Raw genomic sequence first — 21,911 nt, forward strand, 5'->3', positions numbered from 1 at the left:
TGCTGACAAAGTACAGGCACTGAAACAGATAAAGACTATACAGAATCTACACAAAGAAATGAGAAGCATACAGTCAATACATGTTTATGAGTTGAATGAAAGAATACAAAATGTTTGCTGTTTTTGAACTTGGTAGTAAAGAAGTAACTATCAATTACTTATAAGGCAATTTCAATTATCTAAGGGAAAAAAAGCCTCCAAGCAAACAAAATCCCAAGCACTGTGTCCTAAATTCATCCACTTCAAGGAGTGATGCTTGCTTAAATCTATTTACTCTTCCAGCACAGGACTAAAAGGTTGTCTCCTTAACCTGTGAGAAGTGACAAATTAGAAGATGGGAACAGGCATAGATAATGAATCAATGAGCATTTATTAAGTACCTACTATGTGCCAAGTGCTAGAGCTACAGAGACAAAAGTGAAAATAATCCTTGCTCTCAAGAAGCCTACATTCTGTTGATGAAATGCCAGGCACTTATCAAGGGGTCTATATAAAAGATATTCAAATAAACACATGATAATTGAGGGGGAGGAGAGAAGCCTTAGCAGCTGAAGGGGTCAGAAAAGAATTCTTGGTGAAGATGGCTTTTCAGCTAAGCCCTGAAGGAAAGGAAAGATTTTAAAAGGCACGTAGGGTTAAAGAGAGCATGTAATCCAGGCATGGGGGACAGCCAATGGAATGTTACTGAGAGAGGAGGTAGAAATCAAAGAGTGGCACTAGTTGACTGCAAAAAACAACCAAAGAACCTCCAAAAATTATTTTTAAAAATAGGTACTGAGGTCCACTCAAAAAATATTGCTATCTGTGGCTATTTAGTAAAAAAAGGAAACAAAGTTATACATCAGCATAAGAGGAAGAAAGGTGAATAAGCATTTATTCAGCACCTACTATGTGCCAGATGGGGCAAGTAGGTTGTGCAGTAGTGTTTGGCCTGCAGTCAGGAAGACTCATCTTCCTGAGTTCATGTTGTCTTAGACACTTACAAGCTGTGTGACCTTGCGCAAATCACTTGACCCTGTTTGTCTCAGTTTTCTCATCTGTAAAATGAGTTGGAGAATCTGTTAATTTTAACTATGTAACATCATTATATATATATATATACATATATATATACATATATATATGTATATATATACACACACACAGAGTGAGAGAGAAAGAGAGAAAGAGACCCCCTTCCCCTTTCTCTCCTTAGACACTGCCATCACCCTGGGGCAAGCTCTCATCACCTCACCTCTGGACTATTGCAATAGCCTGCTCGTTCTAAGTCTCTGTCAAATTGATGTTCCTAAAGTGCAGGACTGACCGTAGTCTCCCTCTCTCCCATTCAATAAACTGCAGCAGCTTCCTATGGCCACCAGGATATCTTTCATTGTACCCTAACACAGAACAGCGCCTAACACATAGTAAGTGCTTAATAAATGCATGTTGACCAATTGATTCATAACATGGCCGTCTCCTACCTTTTCAGTGTATTTACTATGCATTACTACCCTTCACACATACACACATAGAGTTAACATTGGCTTCTTTTTTTCCCCTATCACAAGAAACGCTATTATCTCTAACTTTTAATTCCCCTTGAAGCTTGGCAAATGAAGTCTTATCATAATAGTTTATCTAAGGGGTTTGTAGTTGGAATATTATGTTATGGGTACATATTTTATTTTATTTTATTTGTTTGTTTGGCATTTAATTTTTATTTATTTTTATTTTTTTTTTGTTTTCAATATTTACTTCCACAAGATTTTGAGTTCCAAATTTTCACCCCATCTCGCCCCTCCCCCCACACCAAGATGGCATGCATTCTGAAAACCCCTTCCCTTAGTCTGCCTTCCCTTCTATTTCCCCCCCCTTCTCTTATCCCTTTCCCCTTCAATTTTCCTGTAGCGCAGGATGGATTTCTGTACTCCATTTCCTGTATTTCTTATTTCCCAGTTGCATGTGAAAACATTTTTTTTGAACATGTGTTTTTAAAATTTTGGGTTCCAAATTTTCTCCCTTCCTCCCTCCCCACCCATCCTCATTGATAAGGCAAGCAACTAAATATAGGTTATATATGTGCAGTTATGCAAAACACTTCCATAGTAGACATGCTGTGAAAAACTATTTCCCTTAATCCTATCCCACCCCCCCATTTATTCTATTCTTTCTTTTGACCCTGACCCTCCTCAGAAGTACTTGCTTCTGATTACTCCCTTTCCCAATCTGCCCTCCTCTCTATCATCCCCCTACTCTCTTGTCCCCTTCCCCCACATTTTCCTGTAGGGTAAGACAGATTTCCATACCCAATTGAGTGTGTATGTTATTCCCTCCTTAAGTCAAATCCTATGAGAATAAGATTCACTCATTCCTTCTCACTTTCCCCTGTTTCTCCTTCACTGTAAGAGCCTTTTCTTTTCTGTTTTCTTTTTGTGAGATAATTTACCCCATTCTACCTCTCCCTTTCTCCTTCTCCTAGTATAATCCTCTCTCACCCCTTAATTTTATTCTCCAGATATGATATGGGTACGTATTTTAAAAAGGATATTGACAACCTAGATCTCACCCATAAGAGCATAACCAGAAGGATAAGTGGATTGGAGACCATGCCCTACAAGGATTAATGGAAAGGGCTGAGGATGTTTAGGCTATCGATAAGAAGACTTAATGGAAACATTTGAACATCCAACAGATGGAAAAGAGACTAGACTTGTCTGCATATTTCTCAAGGGCAAAATTAGGAGAAGTTGTGGGAATTACCTGGATGAGGAAATAATGGGTTCCTCCTCAATAGAGGTTTTCAAGCAATGGTTGGATGACCATTTCTTGACAACGTTGTAAAAAGAGGGTTCTTGGGTCAGCAAAAGGTTGGCCCTAAGGTCCCTTCCAGCTTGATATGTAGTTCCATGATCCTAAGGAAGACCTATGCGGGTTTCATGTAAACAAAGCCCAGTCACTTTTATTGTAAGGGTAAAAGAAATAATTATGTATTTTTTTTCCTTCTGAACAACTCCAACCATTGTGTCAGAGGTTAATTAAGTTGTCCTGAAGGAACTTGATAGTTCTTGAAGGCATTAGCTGGAGAATATTAGTGGGTGCTAAGGGATGCTGATTACTGTTAGATCATAAAGTGTGAATAATTTTGGAAGACAACTGAAGAGGCCCTTGGGCAGGAGGGGGAAGATCTAATGAAGACTAATTTGATCAAAACCATTTGTGATGGACTTCCAGCTAATATGGTTGCCTGAGCAGAAATAGGTAGCTCAGCTCTCAAATACCTACCACTCCAATAAAAACCCAAAAATTTCAACAGGTCAAATGATGAAGAAATCAAATCTGAAATGGCAGTATTTAATTTATTCCATTTTAGAGCTGTGCAAAGAAAAAAAAGTCAGCCAGAGGTCCACAGGCATTAGAACGAGTGTCAGCAAAGAAAACAAATCGGTAGGTCCTCCGCCTATCTTTTATGGCCAGAAACTGGCTAGAGACATATGCAACCTACAAAGCTCTATATCTGGAGGCATCAAGTGTAGGGGGCTCCCTGAAAAAGTTCTAGAGTGTGGGAACCCCACAGCATGAACTTTGGTATCAATTAGCATAGATGTGGCAGCACTCAGATCAGGACACCCAAGAACTAAGGGTGCAGAGGTGCCTAGTGCTCTTTCCTGAGACCCCATAGTATGTGCCCTTGAGATTCTGCACTCTGAACCCCTGGGGGGGCCTTACCTTGGGAGGCGTAAGTCATTGTAGGAAGCTAGTCTGACACAAGTTGGAAACAAGGAGGGCCTACTATCCCATTGGGAAGTGCAACAGGGGGGTGGAGGTTGGCCCTGGAATAAAGCTTCAATTCAGGAATTAAGGCTAAAGAGATGAGTAAAAGGAAGAAGCTATCAACTACTATAAAGGAGCTTATAATTTACCCTGCAATGCTGAGTATAATTCTACAGAAATGAAAAAAAAAATGGATCTTTGACAGCAGAGAGGATGTTCAAATCTTCCTGATGAGAAGATCAAAGCTGAGTAGGAACTTTAAAATGCAAACACAGGAATCAAGAGAAATTTAGAAAGGTAAATTTCCAGAGCAACTGGAAGGGGCTGTATGGTGATGCCCTATTGACATTCTAATGGGGTGGTAATAGGCATCTTTTCTTTAAGAATTTTAAGATAGGCAAAGGGAAATGAGGGAGTTCCATTAGAAAGTCAAAGGACATGGGGTTAGATTGATCTGTCCTGAGAGTGTGAACAAAGGACAGAGAAGGGAATGCAAAAGGAATATACTACTGTAGAAAAGAGGAGGAAGGGGTGGAGCTTTTGATTATCAGAAGGGCAGGGAAGAAGAGGAAATGCTACTTTAACCAGGCAAAGGAAGGTGAAGAGTTTGAAATAAAAATGTATTAAATTGAACTAGGAAACAAGTATGGGCAGGAAGTAGGTGACCAGAAGGAAAGTGGTGCCCTTGACCAGCTCCCTGTTCCAGACCGTTAACAACTTTTAAAATACTAACTGTATTGTCTAACATATCAGCCACCTAACTTTTTTGTCATCTTCAAATTTTGTAAATGTCATTTAGGTAACATCCAAGTCATTGGTTAAAAATTATTGAGCAGACCAGGGCCTAAGGAATTCCACTAGACAACTCTCTCCAGGGTGATTTAATTGTGATCACTATTTGAGTTCTCTCACTTAATTAGTTCTAGACAAACTTCCCTGGGCTATCATCCAGTCCATATCTTCCCATCTTGTTAGCAAAGATAATCTAAGAGACTCTGTCAAAGTCAGCAGCAAAATCTAGGTGTCTATGACTTCCACCTCATCTTTCAGATCCAATTGAAATCCTGTAGAAAAGGAAATGAAGTCACTATGTTAAGACCTGATAATCTAAACTGGCTCCTAGTGATCATTGCTTACCTTTCTAAGAGCTCATAAGTCATAATAGTGTGTTTTAGAATCTGGACAGGAATTAAATTTAAGATCATTAGCTTATAGTTTAAAGAATGGAGACTAACACATGCAGGGAGTGCATCTCATTTCACTTTTTGAAAATAAGGACAATTGCCTGATTGCCCACAATTGCAAGTTATTTCATTACACAGGCTGGAATTTGTCTGGGCTTGGGGACTAGAATGTACACAGGACAGCTAGGCACTATTTGGCTTTCTCTTTCTTTCCTTTTTTTTTTTTTTTTTTTGCTTAGGCAGTTGGGGTTAAGTGACTTGCCCAGGGTCACACAGCTAATAAGCGTCAAGTGTTTGTTTGGTCTGAGGCCGAATTTGAACTCAGGTCCTCCTGACTTCAGGGCCGGTGCTCTATCCACTGTACCACCTAGCCACCCCTCTCTATCTTGGGTTTCAATCACTGCAGTAGGAGAGCTGGGAAGGGTGCCCCTAAGTGGAGTGGCTGATTCATTCTCCTATTTAAATTCCATTCCTTCATTTCTGAGTCTGTGCTAGTTACATTGTAATACTCTCTTCCTATACCCTTTCTCTGCCCTCCCAATCTGTAAGTGTTGGGCTATGGCAAATGAGGTTTGGTAGACAAAATACATTCTAATTCCTTTCCATATTCTTGAGACCTGATTCCAGAGCTGTGCTTTAAAAAGGGAAAGACACCATGATAGAGTTCCCTCATAGCCTGGCTTGAATACTGTCAATTGGACTTTATTCCTATTCTAATTGAACTCCTCAACGTTTTCTTCTAATTTTCTATGAATTCAATTGAAGTCATCTTCTTAATGAAAACATGCCCATTTAAGACATTTATACTTCCATTGCAAAGTAACACTTCCTAAAAGTGGGTAGGGAACAGGAATGACAGCAACTGTCTTGAAGCAGGGGAAAGCAAAACAGGTTCACACTTCCTTGGCAGACAAAATGACCTGGGAGTCACTTTCTGCCACAGGTAAGACACTGCTGAGACTTTCCCTAGGCAATTATTTAGAGGATTGTTACTGAATTCACAAATATGTTATTTTTTTCTTTAACTTTCTGACAATTAAGCTTTGTGCTGACAATGGCCGTCCCTCATCTTGGCTTGGAAGAAAACCAAATTACCATCCTAATAGATAAATGTAAATCCTAGTGATAAATGTTGGATTCAACAACCAATTGAAATAAAACGTTTAGTTCAGAGTGTCTTTGTCATCAGTGATTAGAGGCAATGATACGCAGACAAATGGAATATGTAATAACAATAACAAGAAAACAGCTAGAGTATATGTAGTACTTTAAAGTTCACAAAGTAATTTACAAATAAAACTCATTTTATTCTCACAACCACTCTGGGAGGTAGGTACTTTATTGTCCTCATTTTATAGACTAGGAAATAGAGGTAGACACAGGTTAAAGGATGTGCCCAGGAACACAAAGCTAATAAGATCTGGGACTAGATTTAAACTAAGGTCTCCTAATTCCAAGCCCAGTGCACTGTATGATTACATATTACATTATATTATATATGATGCCTGCAATATTACACAAGAAGGACATAAAAGAGTTGTTATTTAAAGGTCAAGGGGGAAGATAATTACCACATTATATATTTTCATGTGTCAATATCAGGACTGTCAATTTGAATAAAAATTGTAACTCTTTTCTTACACTTTTATGTTATTAATGGATTCAAAGGTATAGAAGAAAGAGCTGAATCTGGAATCAGAGAAACTGGGTTCAAATCTCAGTCTTGTAATCTGATAACTTTGATTGAGTCACTAAGCCTGTGTCTGCCTCAGTTTCCTCATATTTAATATGATAGGGTTGGATTAGAGGACCTCTAAGGTCTCTTTTTGTTCTAAATAAACAAATTGGGCTTTCAACTTAAAAAAAAAAGAAAATCAAAATCTCCAATTAAACACTAGAATAGAAATCCTGAAAATCAAAGGAGTGATTAATGGAATTTAAAGTAAAACAACAGCAACAACAAAACAAAACAATAATAAAAAACTAAATATTGAGCTAATAAATAATACTAGGAGCTGATTTTATAAACAAAACAATAAAATGAATAAAAATGTCTAACTTGATTTAAAAAAAAGAAAGAAGAAAACCAAATTACCATATCAAAAATGAAAAAGGTGAATGCACAGCCAATAAAAGTGGAATTAAAGAAATTATTAAGAGGTATTTTGCCCAAATATATGCTAATAAACCTGACAATATAAATGAAATGGATGACTATTTACAAAAATATAAATTGCTCAGATTAACAGAAGAGGAAAAAGAACACTTAAATGACCCTATCAGAAAAATAAACTGAACAAGCCATAATTGAGTTCTAAGGAAAAAAAATAAACCCTAGGACCAGATAAATTTACAAGTGAATTCCACCGAACATATAAAGAACAATTAATTCCATTATGATATAAACTGGGAAAAAATAGCTAAAGGAGTCCTATTAAATTCCTTCTGACAAAAATGTGGTTTTGATACCTAAATTAGGGAGGAAAAAAAAAACAGAGAAAAAAATCTATAGGTCAATTTCCCTAATAAAAATTGATACAAAAATTTTGAATAATGTACTGGCAAGGAGATTACTACAAAAGTCACAAAGATCATACACTATGACTTATACCAGAAATGGTATAGTGAACCAGGCTTGCTCAACATTAAGAAAACTATAAACATAATTGACCACATCAATGACAAAAATAAAAAATGATTATATTAATAAAGAAAAAAGTTTTTGACAAAGCACAACACCCATTCTTATTAAAAACACTAGAAAACATAGCAACAAATGAAGCTTTTCTTAAAGATAATAGCATCTATCTGAAATCAAGAGCAAGCATTATTTGTAATGGAGATAAACTAGAAGGCTTCCCAATAAGATCGGGGTGAAGCAAGGATGGCCATTATCACAATAACCATTTAATGTTATACTAGCAATGCTAGCTATAGAAATAAGAGAAGAAAAAAAATTAAAGGAATAAGCATACACAATGAAAAGACAAAACTACCACATTTTGCAGATGACAAGATGGTATACTTAGAGAAACCTAGAGAGTGAAAAAAAAAAAGAATGAGTGCAAACAATGAACAACTTTGGCCGTTACAATAAATAAAATAAACCCACACAAATCATTATTACTTCTATATGTTACTAACAAATCCCAATAGGAAGAGACAGAAAGAGAAATTCCAACTAAAATGAGTGCAGATAGTTTAAAATACTTGTCAATCTATTTGCCAAGACAAACAGGAGCTATATGAACACAATTACAAAACACTCCACACAAAGGTCTACATAATTAGAGAAATGTTAATTGCTTATAGGTAGGATAAGCCAATATAATAAAAATGACAATATTACCTCAATTAATTTCCTTTTCAGTGTCATACTAATCAAACTATCAAAGAAAAGAAAGAAATAAAAAAATAATAACAAAATTCATGTGGAAGAACAAAAGGTCAAGAGAATCAATGAAAAAAAAGTGAAGAAAGGGGGTCCAGTAGTTAGTACTCAAACTATTTTACAAAGTAGCAATCATCAAAATAATTTGTTATTGGATTAAAAATAGAGTGGTTGATCAGTGAAATAGGTTACGTACATAATATATTAAGGCAAATGAGTACAGTAATCTAGTGTTTGACAAATGCAATGGTCCCAATTATTAATGCAAGAATTCACTATCTGACAAAAAAAAAAGCTGCTGGGAAAGTGGGAAGTAGTCTGCTAAAAACTAGGCATAGACCAACATCTCACACCACATACTAAGATCAACTCAAAATGAATAATGACTTAGAAATCAAAGGTAAAATCACAAACCAATTAGGAGAGCATGGATAGAACTACCTGTCAGGTCCATGGATAGAGGAAGAGTTTGTGGCTAAGCAAGAGATAGAAAGATTCACATGAGGTAAAATAGATAATTTTGATTACATAAAAGTAAAATTTTTTTTCACAAACAAAACCAATGCAGCTAAAATTAAAAGAAAATCAGGAAACTGGGGGGAAATTACTGCAAGTTTTTCTGATAAAGTTTTCACATCTCAATTTTAGAGAAAACTGAGCCACATTTATAAAAATAAGATCCATTCTCCAATTAACAAATGGTCAAATTTATATGAAAAGGCAGTTTTTAGAGAAAGAAATCAAAGCTAACAAAGTCATATAAAATGCTCTAAATCACTAATAATTAGAGAAATAGAAATTAAAACTCTGACATATCACCTCACACATCAAATTAGAAAGAAAGGAAAGGAAAATGACAAATGTTGGAAGAGATGTGGAAAAATTGGGACACTAATGCATAGTTGGTGGAGTTGTGAATTAGTCCAACTATTCTGAAGAACAATTTGGAACTATTCCCAAAGAGCTATAAAACTGTGCGCACCCTTTGAATCAGCAATATTTCTACTAGGTCTATACCCCATGGAGATCAAAGAAAAAGGAAAAGGACCTGTGTGTGTGTGTGTGTGTGTGTGTGTGTGTGTGTGTGTAACAGCTCTTTTTGTGGTGGCAAAGAATTGGAAACTGAGGAGATGACCATCAATTGTGAAATAGCCAAACTAGTTATGGTTATATGAATGAGATGGAATATTATTGAGCTGTAAGGAATGAGGAAGAGGATGGCTTCAGAGAAGAAAAACCCTGGGAATACTTATATGAACTGATACAAAGTGAAGTGTGCAGAACCAGGAGAACAATCTACACAGTAACCGCAATATTGTAAGGATGGTCGGACTGTGAAAGACTTAGTAACTGATCAATACAATGATCCACCACAATTCCAAACTGCTCATGATGTAAAGTGCTATTCACCTCCTGATAGCTAACTGATAGTTTCAGAGTATCTGTTGAAGCACATCTTTTTTTTCCCTTTATTTTCCATGCCTTTTTTTTGGAACATGTTGGAACATTAGAACATTTCTTTTGCAGAAATGTTTTGCATGCCTTTGTATATATAATGGTTATCACATTTTTTTGCCTTCTCAATGTGTAAGAGAAAGGATAAAGGAAGGAAAAGAACTTGAAGCTGAAAACAACATTTTTTTAAAAAAGAGGTTGTCATGCTAAGTTTTAGAAAGAAAAAGACAGATATGAGACATTGCCTTCATTTCCAGAACTCACATACCATAAAGGGATATAATATATACAGTTATCCCTTCCACATTGCAGGGGTTAGGGATGTAGTACCCCCATGACCTGGAAAATCTGGGTAAAATTTTTTGGCCCTCTCTTCATACCAAAGAAGAATTCTGAATTATTATGGTATTAAAAGATAAAATGTTGATTAATATTATACAATACTATACATATATGTTATTCATCTCTGAGTTTCTAACTTTTTCTGTGTCGGCTGCTGGCTTTCACACGTCGGCTGCCGCTTCTGCAAAACTCCCTTCCCCCCTTGCCCCCTGCAAATTCCCATTTAATTTCTTGTGCTGACCTGCACTGTATTAAAACCGTGGTGAGGCATCATGATGTGGAAGGGATAACTGTAAATACATAAATAAAAACAAGGTCTTTTGAAGTGGAAAAGAGAACTTAAATAATTGTGTGTATGTGTGTAAATAAGGGAAAGCTTCACAAGGAAGGCAGCACCTTCACTTAACCTTGAAGAAAATATAAGGATTCTTATAATCAGAGGTTATATGTATTCTATGCATAGGGGGTCTGCAGGACTAGATGTTTAATACTGACACATGGAAGGTTAGTCCAAATTGACTGCAACAGAGAGAGCATATAGGTGAGGGGGGAAAAGTCTCCCTTTCATAAGACTAGAAATAATAAAAAATAATATTTCTCTGCTGTAAGAAGATCTTTCCAAAATCCTTAGAAAAGCCACTTTCAAAGATTGGTTATAGCTTGCGGACAAAAATTCACTTAGACGAATGGATTAAGGGTGTTATGTGGTACCCAACAGGGTGTAACTGTTTTATTTCCATAGTTGCCTTCTCGATCCCAGAAACAATTAGGTTATTAACTCATTTAAGGAACCTCTCTTCTTTGCTCATCTCTTTGAAGTTACTACTCACCTTTTTTCCAAAGAGAAAGGATTAGGATGTTGATGAAAGGAAGGAGTCCTTTCGTTCACTCCAGAGGAGAGTGATTTAAACAACTTGGTTACTCAATCATTCTTGAATATTAACCCAGACTGTATTTTAACATATCTTTTTTCCTTGTTCAAGAGTATTTTAAATGTTACCTGAAAACTTCTTGGGGCAGTTATACTTCACTCATGGGGGACTATATATAATCATTTAGACCTCTCTCCATACTAATGGACCTCTTTCTCAATGTCTATTAATATTAAATTAAATAAAATTGTTTCTGGCAGACTTGAGCCTAAAATATATATACTCCAGTGTTAGTATTAATATCTTTCAGTGACAAGAGATTAATAAGAAATTACTCTAAAAGTAAGTCAAAAGCTAGTTTATAGGATAATTTAAATGGCAGGCTAAGTTTATATTTTATCTTTGAGAGAATAGGGAGTCATTGAAGTTTTTGAGCAAGAGAGTGACATAGTCAGAGTTGTGTCTCAAGAAGAACATTTTTGGAGCTGTGTGAAAAACAACTGGTAACCAGAGTGCCATTTGAAGTAGAGAGAGCTAGGTGGCACAGTAGATAGAATGCCAGATCTTAAGTCAAGACCTGAGTTTAAATTCAACCTCAGGCACTTACTGTCAGACCCTGATCAAATAACTTTAACCTCTGCCTCAGTTTCTCATCTGTAAAATGGGTATAAGAATAATAAAGAGTTGTTGTAAGGATAAAATCAGGTAACATGGTAAACTGTTATGTAAATTTTAAATTGCTACATAAATGCTTGATATCATTATTATATTATTATAATAGTCTAGGCAAGAGGTGATAAGAGCCTAGACTATAACAGTCACCCTATGGATGGAGTAGAGATGGATTGGAGAGATGTTGTGTAACTAGAATGAAGAAGAATAGGCATTTGAGTGGAAGTGGTGAGTGAGGAAGAGGGAAGAGTAATGAAGGATGACTTAAGTGATGATCAACCTGGGTGATGGAGAGAATTTATGGACCCCCTAGAAGAAACAAGTTTGGAAGACAACTGGTTTTAGGATCTATTTTGGAGCTATTGAGTTTGAGATGACCAGTAGGCAGTTGGCTGAATGGGACTAGTGTTTAAGAGAAAGATGATCATAATAGCTCCCATTTCTATTATACTTTAAGGGTCATAAGTTTTATACACATTATTTTTTTGATCCTCAAAATAATCCTGTGAAGCAAATACTATCGGTATCATTATCCACATTGAATCTATGATGAAACAGGTGCAAAGATTGACTTACCAGGTCAATCAGTCAACTAGTGTTTTAAACACCTATATCCCAGGAACTGTACATATGAAGAAGAGGGAAGGAAGCCCCTGCTCTCAAAGAGCCCATAGCTTAATGGGACAGACAATTATGGGGGTCAGGGGGGAAAGAAATTTACGTGATAACTTTAATACATATTTAAAAGGAATAGAAAGTTGTATATAATAGATTTGCAGTTCCATGTGCAATTATCATTTATTATACTACTTTATAGAAATGCTTGTTTTATTCTATAAATTAAAAATAAAATAAGTAAAACTAAAAAAAAAAGACAAAGGATAAATTAGAAGGAATTGCAAAGAGAAAGTAGTAAAATTGCGGAGGACCTGTAAAAGGTTTCTTGTGAAAGATAGACTTTAACTGAGATTTGAAGGAATCCAAGAAAACTAGAAGGCAGAGATAAGGGCAACTAGTGAAAACACTTAAGAGTAGGGAGTGTGGAGTACAAGGAACTGCAAAAAAGACCAATGTCATCAGATTGAAGAACACATGAGGGGAGGAGGTGTAGGAAGACAGAAAAGTAGGAAGGGGCTAGGTTATGAAGGGCTTTAAAAGTCAAACAGGATTTTATATTTGATTTTGGAATTGGAAGGAAGCTAACGAAGTTTATGGAATGGACAGAGAGTGGGGAGGGAAACCAAGTGATAATAAAGTCAGACCACGTCTTCATCTTGTGTCAGAGATAGGACTTGAAAGGAATTCTCACCTGTCCCCAAGTCCAACACTCTATCACCTAAGAATTGCAAGAGCAGAGAACTGGTAATCAGATCTCTGCTCCTAGGGCTGCCACTACATTGGGCAATTTCCTTTGCTTTTCTGAGTCTGCATTTAAGAGTAGTTTTTTCTACTCTACTTAAGATGGCATTTCAAATGAATTATAGACATATTCACAATAGATTATAGATGTTTGCTCTTGGCTTGGCTGGGACCACAATGTTTCTGGTTTTGTTGTGTGACTGTTTTGGGAAAGTGTGGAATATTTTTTTAAAAGTTGTTTAACATTTATTATGGGCGACAAATAGTAAGAGCAGACTTTGGGAAATATAGAAGGAAATGGGAAAAGGTAAATAAAGATTCCTATCTTCTCTAAAAGGAAAAAAAAAGGCTAGTAGCATAACAGATTTCCACATTAAAGTGTAAGACAGTATAAGCTGCGATTACATGTCTAAATTAACTATGTAATTTCTAGCCTGTCATTGCCAGGAGTTCCATATTTCTAGGAGGTAACTTATGGGCTCACCTGTAAAAGTCTTGTTCAAATGATGGGAACTTCCCAAGATTGACTCATGTTTCAGACAAGTCTGTAAAATTCTCTGCCTTTTAATATTCTTTTGTATGGATGCTCTCCTTTCAGAGGCATCTAGTAAAAGTGTCAAAGAATTAGCCCTGATGAAAGTGGGCAGATCAATAGCTAAAATTTGGCAGTTTCTCCTCAGTTCCTGAAGAATGCCAAAAATGAAGCAATTCCCTTCACATGGCCCTCATTAAACTTCATTCAGAACAAAAATAATCTCAAAATGGAGACCTCTTGGTATAGATGGATGGACCATGTTATAAAGGGGATCAGAGAAGTCATTTTTTTTAATAAGTACATTAAAGAAAAACTATAGCTGCATCCCACAGTTTAGAGGTTAGCAAATAATCATAGAGAGGAACACAGAATTTTAGCAATATTGTCTTCCAATAACTGTAATATTTGGGGGAGGGAGTGAAACTGATCTGATTGTAACTCCTCAAAATGGATGAAACTAAGCTGTGCAAATTCGCATTTTTTCCCAACAATTTATAGTCTCAGTGAAGTGTCTGGAGGCATTGATTTGCCTAAGGTGTTAGGGGCAATCCTTGAACTCAGGTGCGCCTGACTTTGAGGTCAGTTGTTGATTCACCACACCAAGCTATCATCACCTTTATGAGTCCCTTAGTTCAAATATACTCAATGCATCATCCTGATTCAGGTCTATTTCCACTTTCTACATGAAACCTTTGCTGGTTTCCCCTTCTGCAAAGGTGCTTCCCCTCTCTCAAAACTACCTTGCATTCTTATTGTACATATTTTGTACGTGTACACACACACACACACACAGAGGCACATACACACCTGTGGTTTCCTTCATTAGAATATAAGCTCTTTACTGGCAGTAGACCATTTCCTTTTGTATTTGTTTCTATACCTTTTTAGCATAGTGATTGATGTCTACTAGAGGCTTAATAATGACTGTTGATTATGTGAAAATTCAGATATGTGAAAAATAAAAGAATTAAGGCCCATTATTCCTTTAAATAATGAGTCTCACAGTGCATATACAATATAGTTTTAAGTGATTGCTGAACCTGGCACTAAGGCTTTGGGGCCACCATATATAATAATCCAATGCAACAAACATTTATTAAGTTCCTGCTGTGCTCAGCACCTGCAATACAAAAAATAAAATGAAATAGTCTCTGTCTTCAAGGAGCTTACTGGGTACCAAAGTGTGGCAGATACAGTGAAAGCAGAAAGATTCGGTTTCAAATCTTACTTCAAACACTAACCAGCTGTGTCACCCTGGGTAAGTCTCTCTGAACCCCATTATCTCCATGTATAAAATGAGGATAACAATAGCATCTAACTTACAGGATTACTGGGAAGACAAAATAAGATGATGTATCTAAAGCATTTAGCAAACTTTGAAGTACTATATAGAGATTGGTTATTCTTCTCCTCCAAGGATTCAACATAATACAAATATTTGATTACGTTCATTTACCACAATTTGTTTAGTCTTTTTCAAATTGATGGTTATTTTTCGAGTTTTTCTTTTTGCTACCACAAAAATGAGGCATATATAAGGCACTTTACAAACCTTGAAGTGATAAATCATTATGATTATATTAAAAGTGCCAGCTATCAATATTGTTGTTATTGTTAATAATAAAGGGTCTGTTTTTATGAATTGCTTCCTTGGCATATACACCTATCAGTAGAATCTCTTGTCTATCTATCTTTTAAATCCCAATTCAAAATCCAACCACATGAAGTAGTTAGAATTAAATGTAATAAATGGCCAATAGAAAGTAGATTGTGGTCACCATTCCGCTGTTTTAAAAAACCATTAATAATAGTATCACTTATATAATCCCTTTAGATTTGATAAGTGGTGTGCATACATTATTTCATTTATATCTCACAACTCTGCTTGAGGTAGTTATGAAAAGTATTATTACCCTCATTTGGAAGGTAAGGAAACTGAGGCTCAGAGAGATTAAGTGACTTGCCCATCAGCTGTTACACATATATCTCATATATATATATATGTATGTATGTATGTATGTATACACACATATATCACATATATCACCTGTTATACAGCTAATAAGTATCAAGAATTACATTTGAACCTATGTCTTTCTTGACTTCAACTCCAGTATTCTTTCTACAAAGGCTTGCTGTTTTCCATCAATGGACATATAATTGGGCACAATCTTACTAATAAAAATTTGACTATTCTATAGAAGATAATCAATCTAAGAGGGGGAACCAATAACTAGTATGAATTAAGCATATATCATTACAGTATTTTGAGAGGCATAAACAAAAATGTTGCCAAGGTAATGATGGAGAAAGGTATGGAGAGATGTATATATTATAAATATATTATCATGAAAATGAAAATTGCTTCTTCCTTATATTTGTCATAAAGAACCCAGAGTATGTTTATATTTTATTTTGGCATACATTTCATGATGTTTATGCAATGGAATGATTTCTACCATTACGTTATAGAATTGAAATTAAAACGTGATTTACAATCCATAAGTACACATTGGGTAAAGAGAGGAAGAAGATTTTCAAAGAATGTGTTTGGGCAGAGGGGAGAAGGAAATTTAGATTTGTGATGAAGATTCATCAATGTTTAATAAGAATATATGTTATCTAGTCTTAAGATTTAGAATATTAAAGGAGCTTAGTGTCTTCCATCAAATCCTCAACAGAATGGCAAACACAGGTCCAACAAAGTTAGCAACTGTTTCATTTTGGGTTTTTATCCTTAGGATGGAGTCAGGACAATCAAGTTCAAATCCTGCTTCACACATTTAATAACTGTGTGAAGCTGAGCACATGACGACTTCAGCCTGCCTTAGTTTCTTCAATTGCAAATAGGTTGTATAAAATACACTTGCCTCACAAGATTATTGTGAGGATCAAATGTCATTATATCTGTAATGAACTTATCAGTACAGTTCATGCCATATAGATGCTTAAGTCCTTTCCTCTTCCTTTCCTTGCTTCACACAGAGAGTAAAAGTTGTAGAGCCAGAATTTGAACTCAAATATTATTATTTCAAATCCAATGCTCTTTATATTAACCTTCTTATCTAGCAGTCACTGCATTTCTTTCATGTTATACTCAATAAGAATAAGATAATCAAGTATTATTAGGGTACCCATGAATTGTGGAATGGTTGAACAAGTTGTGATAATGTGATATACAATTGTGCAATGAGAAATGAAAAGGATGGTTTCAAAGAAAACTGGAAAGACTTGTTTGAACTGATGCTAGGTGAAGTGAGCGAAACCAAGAGAACAATTTATACAATAACAACAATATTGTAAAGACAAACAACTCTGAAAAATTTTGGAATGCCAATCGATTCAATAATCAAACACAACTCTGGAAGATTCAAGATTATATATGATAACCATTAAAGAAGTAATGGACTCAAAAGTACAGATTGACACACACACACACACACACACACACACAGAGTGACAAGGCCAATGCCTAAATTTGTTATGATTAACTATACATGTTTATAACAGGGATTTTGTTTTTCTTTCTCAAATGGAGGAAAGAGGTAGGAGGGATACAATGTAGTTATGAAAATAAAATTTAATTTAAAAAGGAAATATCAACCTTTAACAGAAATAAAATTATTATTTAATAATCCCTTTGGGGCAAACTTGTACCTATTGCTTCTCATACACTATTTTCTCTATTTTTAGTGTCTTAAACCTTCCCTGCCTTTGAAAAATTTTATTCCCTTCACTGAGGAGATAACTGGACCAAGAGGAAAATATGCCTCTGTTTATCTGAATCTTATAATTTTTGAAGGTCCTCCCATGTCCTGTTACACAGGGATGTAAGAACATAAAATAAAAAGGATTTCTTGGGCATTTGATATCACCTGACTATATCATTCTAAACCTAATGAGAAGGGACGTTTTCCTCCTCATCTTGGATAAACCTCTTTCCTTCCCAGAATCTCACACAACTGAACACTAGAGGGCACTAGGTGCTCAATCAGCATGAGTTACCATCACGTGTCACATAGCTGTGGGTTAGGAGTTTAATCAGTTTTATTCCCTGAAAAACCCACATTCCTCCTGCCTCCCCCACTTCCCATATAAAAATACTTTGCCACTACAAATGTTTTCCTCTCTTTCTTTTACTTGGATCAAATCTGAACCCAGAAAAGAACAAGAACATGATGCTTGTAGCTTCCTCATCTCAGGAGTCCCGCCTCCAGTCACACATATTTATAAATTTCCCCTAATGGGATTTAATTCTGCCAATACAGCTGACATATAGTAACATCTGGAAACCTTTTCAAATGGTCAAGCTTTGTATTATTATTTAAGCCAGGTTGATTTGGTGTTTCAAAACACTGTTAAATAGAAACAAATATCAAGATTATTTTGCTATACCCAAATCTCAAAGTGCAGGTAATTATGCATCTGGGGCTAAGGGCTACAAATGGTATAAAAATTAACAGAAGCAAAATTGAATTATCACTTGCAGATGTCTGAATGTCTCCCTTCCTTGAGCTCCATCATGGAATTAAACACATGTTTCATTACTTTGTGTAAGCAAGTTTGAAGTAAACGCAGCATTGATGAAGTTACACAGAAAGCTGCTTTGCATAGTCTAAAAGAGACACATTCTATAGGCAGAATTTGCATATTGATCTTGCACTCAAGAGAATTAAGTTTTCCTAAATTGTAATTATATGTTAAAGAGATTGTATTCATCGCCAAAAAAAAAAATGTTAAACACCAGGTAATGTCTTTTTTTTTTAACAACAGCAACTCAACAGCGTTGACTTCTAAAAGCAATGATCATCAAACTTTTTTCATCATACACTTATATTTACAAGCAAAATATTTTAAGCATGCACCCCCAATATGTGTACTTACAAAGTATTACTTATCTATGAAGCATATGTGTGTATTACTGGACATTTCAAAAGGATGAGGCAAAGATGTAATGATATTTTATCCTAGGAACAATAGGTGACTACTATCGTTTATTCAAATAGGAGTCTGACATGGTCAGAATTTAACTGTAGAAAAATCATGTTAGCGGTAAAGTGGAGAATGGATTTAAATAGGGAGATCAAACAGGAGTTTAATGAGGACCTGAACTGGGGTTGTGGCTATCTGAGTAAAGAGTAATAGATATATGCAAGAGATATGAAAGTAGAAACAAGATGTGATAATTAACTATTTGAGGTGAGGGTGAGGAATTGAAGATGTACTGAGCTGATAACAGAAAGGAGGGTGGTGTCCTTGAAAATAATAGTAAAGTTTCGAAGAGGGGTGAGTTTCAAGTGGAAGAGTTTTTTTTAAGGAAAGATAACATAATGGCATTTGGGTGCCAGGTAAGAATTAGGTTATAACTGCTCTGAAAAATCAAAGCCTGGATCAGAAGAGGGCAGTTGGGAGCTTGGAGAGAGGTGAAAGTGAAGGATGTTATGGCATAAGGGGAAGTGTGGTTGTATTAAAGACAAACTTTATGAGTAGCTATCATGGGATGGGTGGGAAGTTACCCATTATCACACTTGTGATTGGTTGATCAGACATCCCTTGATTTCAGGCTATGTCTTCCTTGAAATCAAGCCATGACTTCCCCACCCCCATTGGGACTTTGGCCTTTACTTTGGAGATCACTACTTTAAGATATACAAGAGTTGTGATGTGTTTGGTTGGGGAAGGACCTACATCAAGAAAACTACAAATATGTATTTAACCTGAATCCCAAAGCCCATTGCTATGACACTCTCTCTTTATTGGTGGAGATTAATGTTCACACCTGTGCAAGTAGGAAAGTGCTTCAATCTCTTCCTACTTCTTCAAGTTCAATTCCAGCTTCAAGCTTGGGTATTTTTGGCTTCCAACTTCGAGAGAGAAGATGGAAGTGGCCAATCTTCAGGGTACAGAAGGAAAAGATTCCAGAAAGACATGAAAGGAGCTGGCAATATCTATCACATCCCTACTCCCAGCTTCCTAACTAGAGACTTGGGGAAACTTCTCCAGTTTGGGTGAGGTCTTGGACTCTTTCTCTTGGTTGACCTGAGTCCCAATGTGAGAGTTCCTTCACTCTGTATTATCTAGTATAAACTCTCCTGTGTATTTCTGTTTTGTTACCATTTCAGATAAATGGATTTTCTTTGTTATTGTTATGTGTGTCATTATGAAACTAGCATTCAGTGGGAAAGAAGTTTATAGAGCTTGGAATCCTCCTTCCCACCAGTAATTTTAATAGCAATCAGAAGTTAGATTGAACCAAAAAACCATACCCCCTAGATCAGCACTTCTTAAACTGTGGGTCGCGAACCTCTTCTGAACACGCACAACAACCAAAAGTTAATTAAAAATCAGACTCATAATGAATCCAGGGTGTTTCTGGTGTTGCATCACACAACTTCATGGCAACCTTGGTTCTGAACACAAAGCAAACACACTTTGCCTTGCACATGTCCTCAGGCCACACAATGCCAAATAACAGGAGTTGTGAGTGGAAAAAGTTTAAGAGGCCCTGCCCTAGATTAACAGTTTTTAAGGGAGCAGATAGTGATGATCCTTGCCCAGTACCACCTCTCTCGAAGGAGAGGAGAGTGGTCTTTGGCCCCATCCTTCTGTTTCCCTTCCTGACAGGAAATATAATCTCCCTTGGAGAAGGGTGAAGGGAGAAGAGTCTAGAGATGTCTATTCTGCCTCTCTTCAAGTCACACAAGGACTCTTCCATGCTAAATGTAGGGGATGGCTCTTGATCCACTTGCATATCTGTGTATTGTATACATAAACTCCAGGCACCTTTGCAAATGTACATATTTTTAAAATGAGTAAAGCCTGATTTCTTAATGCCTAGAAGTCAACAGGGTAGTTTTCTTTTTCTTTTTTAACTTAAGTCTAGATCTTCATTTCAACTGTGCTGTGTACATATGTGTGTTTGTTAATTTTTCAACCTAAGATTGGTTTTGATCCTAACATAAGACAGCTATAAGAAATCTTAGAGACCACTTAGCCAAACTAACTCAGTTTATATCTGAGAAGACTGAAGCTCAGAGATTTTAAGTTACTTGGACAAAAATACACTGGTAGTAAATAGCAAATACAAATCCTTATCTCATCTATTCTGGCTCCAAAACCAGAAAAAAATATAGATAGATTGATAGATACACATACAATTTATTTATTTTAATTTATGTAATAAAACAAGTATTTCCATAACAGTATAATAAAAAAGATGATTGCACATGAAACTGCAAATCTATTATGTACAACTTGCTATTCCTTTTAAATATATAATAAAGTTATATTTTTCACATCATGCTGCCTCTCCTGTACCTGTCACCAAAAATATATAAGCAATTCCTTCCAGCTTTGTGTCATCCACAAGTCTAAAAACCATTCTTTTTTAAAAAAATTTTAAAAAGCAGTGCAATTTGGACAAAGGAGGCAGCCTGTACAAAGACCTGCAGATAGAGGTGGAATGTCTAGTGTGGGCAGCAAAACATGAGTTAGGTGAGTCAGAAAAAAAAAAACTGTGAAGAAAAGTAACATACAATAAGTTTAGAAAAATGGGTGGGAGCTATAGTACGGATGATTTAAAAAAATCAGGCCAAGAAATTTGCTTGTATTTTATCCTAAAGGCAATGCTGCTTTATAAATGCTTATCCTAAAGGCAATGCTGAAAGCTCACCTGCTTTCATTCAAGTCATTGATAAAATTGCTGAAGAGCAAAGGGCTAAAGGATGGAGTGTTATGCCATTCACTAAAACTGATTATCATCCACATTGTTATTATTTGTAAATAATAGGTCTATTAGACTAATCCAATCTACTCATAGGTTAGATGAAAAGGCCTTCCTATCCCAAAGGTATACATACACATTACATGTGCATACATATATACATATGCATAGATACACACATATATACAAACATTTTATACACATGCACACATATACACACAGAGGCAGCTAGTACTAAACATTGGGCCTGGAGTCAGAAAGTTAAAATCTACACACAGACTCTTATTAGTTGTATGACCCTGCAAGTCATTTAATCTGTTTGTCTCAGTTGCTTCAGCTGTAAAATAGAGATAATAATAGGACCTATCCCCTAGAGCTGTTGTGAGGATCAAAAGAGATCATATTTGTAAAAATATTTGTAAAAAGGGTTTAGCCCAGTGCCTGGGACACAGTAGATGCTATAGAAATGCTTATTCCTTTCCCCTTTATATGATTATATGTGTATTTCATCTGTCATTTCTCCATTTCAATTCGAAGGAAAGTGTTAAGTGATAGATTATCTATATATATATATTTATGTATATACATATACACACATTATATATATATATGTGTATATATATAT

The sequence above is a fragment of the Vombatus ursinus genome, unplaced genomic scaffold, assembly GCF_900497805.2.
Source record: "Vombatus ursinus unplaced genomic scaffold, bare-nosed wombat genome assembly UNPS02014770.1, whole genome shotgun sequence".
Lineage (NCBI taxonomy): Eukaryota > Metazoa > Chordata > Mammalia > Diprotodontia > Vombatidae > Vombatus > Vombatus ursinus.